The sequence below is a fragment of the Triticum urartu genome, chromosome 7A, assembly GCF_056163025.1.
Source record: "Triticum urartu cultivar PI428250 chromosome 7A, HENAU_Tu73, whole genome shotgun sequence".
In the NCBI taxonomy this organism is placed as follows: Eukaryota; Viridiplantae; Streptophyta; class Magnoliopsida; order Poales; family Poaceae; genus Triticum; species Triticum urartu.
In genome coordinates, this window is record NC_141879.1 from 344,301,348 (window position 1) to 344,306,585 (window position 5,238).

Consider the following 5,238-nt stretch of genomic DNA (forward strand, 5'->3'; position numbering starts at 1 on the left):
TGGTATGACCTAGACTAGCCGGTCATGTGTGCATCATGTTTAAATTTCATTTAAATTTGAAATGGGGATTTGTGAAACCCTCAGAAATCATTTCTGGAAATAACCCAGATAAAAACTGCTCCAAAAAGGTCCAAGAAAATGTTCATCTTGCTCTCTGAAAATATTGGTCAGAGTTAAAATTCAAACCAATATTATTAGGAGCTCATAGATATTTATTTTGGGCATCTGGAATAAATGTAGTAATTATTTGCTTTGGATATATATTGTTATATATAATATTGTCCAAAAATTATGCTAGTTGATGAGGAGGTCTGGAATAATACCACTAGCTCCTACAAAAATTGGCATAAGTAGATAAGTTAGTTTGGTATTGTCTTTAAATCAAACAAATGTCAGAAAAATAGAAAAGGAAACAGAAATGGAAAAACTTACATGTGCTCACCTGAGGCCTGGCACTGTGCGGCCCAGCTGGTCGGCCCAGCCAGCTGGCCGCGCTAGTCATCCCCTTCCTCGCGCCAGGAGGACAGGGGCACGTGCTCGCCGCACGCGGCCACGCGCCCGGCCACCTCCTGCCTGCCTGTCCTCCCCCTCGTTGCTCTGGATGCCCCGCGCGATGCCACACGTCGCCCCGTACCCCTCTCACTCTCCCGTGCCCATTCCTCTCCTCTCCCTCGCTCTCTCGCGCGACACCCGAGCACCCCCGTCGCCGCCGCACGCCGTTGCTGCGCCCACCGCCACGGCCTCGCCCTCGCTTCGTGCCTAGACGTTCCGCCTGATTGTCTCCGACCGCTCTAACGACCCACGTGACCAGGGACGCGCTGCATCGCCGCCATCGCCGTCATCTTGATCACCGGCCGCCCGAGATCACCGTCGCTGCTCCGTCGACTCTAGAGCCTCCCCCGAGCCACTGAGCACGCCTTCCGAACCAACGTGAGCTCCTGCACGTCCTACCCCTAACCCCGTGGCTTGCCGCTCGCCGTAGCTTCGTTTCCCGCCATGTCCGTAGCTCTTCACCGTTACTCATGCAAGATCGTCAGGTAATTGCCTATGCTTCACGGCAGTTACACCCACATGAGGAAAATTATCCCACACATGATCTAGAGCTTGCAGCTGTAGTCCATGCACTCAAAACTTGGCGACATTACCTTCTCGGTAATCGTTGTGAGATCTTCACCGATCACCAAAGTTTGAAATATATCTTCACCCAACCGGACTTGAATCTCAGGCAAAGACGTTGGGTCGAGTTGATCTCGGATTATGACTTAGGAATAACTTACACCCCGGGTAAAGCCAATGTCATGGCTGATGCGCTAAGTCGTAAATCTTATTGTAACAACCTGATGTTACAACAAAGTCAACCACTTCTCCACGAGGAATTTCGTAAGCTTAATCTTCACATTGTTCCTCAAGGATTCCTATCCACCCTGGTGGCAAAACCTACCCTTACGGATCAGATCATCAAGGCACATAAGGTAGATCCGGGAATCTCCCGTATTAAGAGAAACATTAAGAAAGGAGTCGCGAATTGTTTCTCCGTTGATGATGATCAAGGTGTCGTATACTTTGGAAACCGCTTAGTGGTTCCCAAGGCACGAAACCTGAGGCGGCTGATCCTTAAGGAAGCTCATGAATCCCCTCTCACCATTCATCCCGGTAGTACTAAAATGTATCAAGACCTACGCTAGAGGTTTTGGTGGACTAGGATGAAGAGAGAAATTGCTCAATACATTGCTAGTTGCGACGTCTGTCATCGTGTTAAAGCAGAGCATCAACGGCCTGCTGGCACCCTTCAACCTTTGGCTATTCCTGAGTGGAAATGGGATAAAATCAGTATGGATTTCATTACTGGGTTTCCCAGGACCAAGAGAGGGAATAATGCCATCTTCGCCGTAATCGATCGTCTTTCCAAGGTGGCCCACTTTCTACCTGTTCGTGAGAGTATCACCGCTAGCCAGCTAGCTGATTTATACATCTCCCGAATAGTGTCTCTTCATGGTGTCCCATTGGAAATTAACCCAGACCGTGGGAGTCTCTTCACCTCTAGATTTTGGGAAAGTTTCCAAAATGCTATGGGAACTCGTCTCTCTTTTAGCACCGCCTTCCACCCCCAATCAAGTGGTCAAGTAGAGCAGTAAATCAAATTCTGGAAGATATGCTCCGAGCTTCTGTCATCTCATTCGGAATGGGTTGGGAGAAATGCCTTCCATTCGCGGAGTTTGCTTATAGCAATAGTTATCAAGCTAGCTTGGGCAAAGCTCCTTTCGAAGTTCTTTATGGACGAAAATGTCGAACGCCTCTCAACTGGTCAGAAACCGGGGAAAGACAACTCTTTGGCCCGGATATGATTCAGGAAGCAGAAGAGCAGGTTCGCGTTATTCGTGAGAAATTGAAAACCGCCCAATCTTGTCAAAAGAGCCAATATGATCATAAACATAAGCTCATGACTTATGAAGTCGGCGAGAAGGCTTACCTTCGGGTTACTCCGTTAAAGGGAACCCTTCGTTTCGGTATCAAAGGCAAATTGGCTCCTCGTTACATTGGACCCTTTCGCATTCTTGCCAAATGAGGAGAAGTTGTCTACCAATTGGAACTACCTCCGCATCTTTCCAGAGTCCACGATGTCTTCCACGTTTCTCAACTCAGGCGTTGCTTCGCAGATCCTATCCGTGGAGTGGACCATGAAACGCTTGATCTACAAGATAACCTCTCATATCGGGAATATCCTGTTCGTATCCTTGATCAAGCCGAGCGTACCACTCGACGCCATAAAATCAAGTTTCTCAAGGTTCAATGGTCACACCATTCCGAAAGGAAGCCACTTGGGAAAGGGAGGATCGTCTTCGACTCGAGTACCCCTCCTTCTTCCCGGAGGATCCTAAATCTCGAGACGAGATTCTTTTGAGTGGGGGTGAGTTGTCACACCCTAGCTAGTTCATGCATTAGAGTGTTGCATCATGTCTACTTTTACAGAAACTTGAAATGGGGATGACAGAACCCCCAGCACCCCCTGGAAACAACTAGGGTTTACCAAAATTATTTTCAATGAACCCAAAATGCCCTTCACAAAATGTTCATCATTTCTGGATTGGGCTAAAACCCCTGGCAAAAATGGTGCACTCTTTTCTAGGACATTCTGGATTCTTTGAATTAAATCATAAGTATTTGAATTTGGGCATTTAAATGCTATAAAATATTTTAAATGCTCAAATAATTTTGGAAATAAGTGTGGGCTGTTGGAAATAATCCAAACAGAGCCTATGATTATTTTTAGGATTTTTGTAAGTGCCTAAGTATTTTTAATAAAGCCACAAACTTACAGAAAAATAGAAAAACAGAAATAAAAGAGGAGGAGGAAACTTACCTGGCCGCAGCCCACCTGGCCGGCCCAGCACTGTGCTGGCCCGTGCCAGCCAGCCACTTCTCCCTTGCCAGGCAGGCACAGAGGTGACGCCGACGAGCACAAGCTCGCCACGGCGTCAGCTGCTTCCCGCCCGCGAGGCCAGGACACCTGGGCGAGCCCCACGTCGCCGCCCCGACCCCGTGGACATCTCATTCCTCCCCCTTACTCTCTCCCTCGCTCCCTCGAAGCCATGGCCGACGCAGCCGCCGCCGTCTTGCCGCCATAGCCGTAGCCACCGACGTCCCCATGTCACCCCACCATGCCCACGAGCTCCGCAGCATCTCCCTCGACCTCCTCGACAAGCCACGAGGCCTCGGACGCGCTGCAATGCCGCCACCGCTGCCGTTCCCCTCGTCGGCCACCGGGGATCGTCGCCGACGATTCGCCGCCTCCCAAGCTTCCCCGAGCACGCTTCAACGCCCGCTGCACTCGCCGTGAGCTCCTCTCTCTTCTCCCCCTAGCCACGTCGCTCGAGCTGCCCTCTAACCCCATTGGCCATCACGGCCGAGAGCTCGGCTCCGCCGGCCATGTCGCCGCCATGGCCACAGGTGCGTAAGCTCGAATCCGAGCGCGTCATCACACTCACCACGTCCCCAGGAGCCTAACGCACCACTCCACGTGCCTCGCCGTGCCCTATAGCCTCCGATCCATCTTCACCCGAGCTTCAGCGACCGCCAAGGTCGTCGCCGACATCGTTCCTGGTCTCCCCGAGCTCCATTTCCACCACCAAACGCTGCGGCTTGCTCCCAGCTACGCGTAGGACCAAACCACAATCGATTTGGTCGACTGTGGGCAAAACCCGAGCCCCTCCGCCGCGTCTGTCGTCGTTGGCGTCAAGCCGCCGGCGAGTTGACCATGTTTGACCCGTGTGGGCCCAGGTTGACTCCCCCTGAGCCTATGACAGGTGGGGCCGGCCTGTTAATTAGGTTAGGATTAGTGCTAACTAAATTTAGTTAGTTTAAGTCAGTGACATGCGGGCCCAGGCCCCACTGACAGTTAATTAGTACTAACTTAATTCTGTTAGTTAGCTAAGACACTGACAGATGGAGCCCACCAGTTTGGTTTGACCTGGGCTGGCGCCTTTGACTTGCTGACGTCACAGTGACGCAGTGCTGATGCAAGTATTCATTTTCTAGATTTAATCTTATATAGGAACTTCCAGAGAATAGCCAAAACTTCTAAAAATCATAGAAAATCAACCATAGCTCCAAATCAAACAAATTATATATGAAAAATGATCAGAAAAATTCAATCTATCCATCTATAATGGTTTCATGCATGAAAAACCACTTTAACCTTGCTGTTTAGGTGAAACAAGCTAACACACTTATTATGCATAAGAACTTTAACTTTCATTTGAATCTTTGATTCAAATGGACCCATTTCAACTTGTTTCACATTGCATTAGGTAGGACACATCATTTTGCCATGTCATAGCATGCATCATATTGTTGCATATTGTCATGTGTTGATTATGTTCTGTGTGTCCTTCGTGGTAGGTTCTGCCTCCGAGGATATCTCCGAGTATCCAAATGAAGGGCAATACCCTATTACCACTCCATCAGGCAAGCAGCCCCATTGATCATATCGATACAATCCCATGTTCTCGCCTCTGCTCTCATTTACTGCATTAAGACATCAACGTTTCAAACTGCTGTGTGCTGCGGTAGTTGAACCCTTATCCTCTGCATGACCTGCCATTGCCACAGTAACTAGATGAAACCCACTAGCATGTGTAGGAGTTGATTGAGCCATGTATGTGTTTCCTACCTTGCTATGCCTGCTATGCTTAGAGTTGTGTCAGGTCTGGTTCATCTGGGTGATGGGCTAGAGTGAAA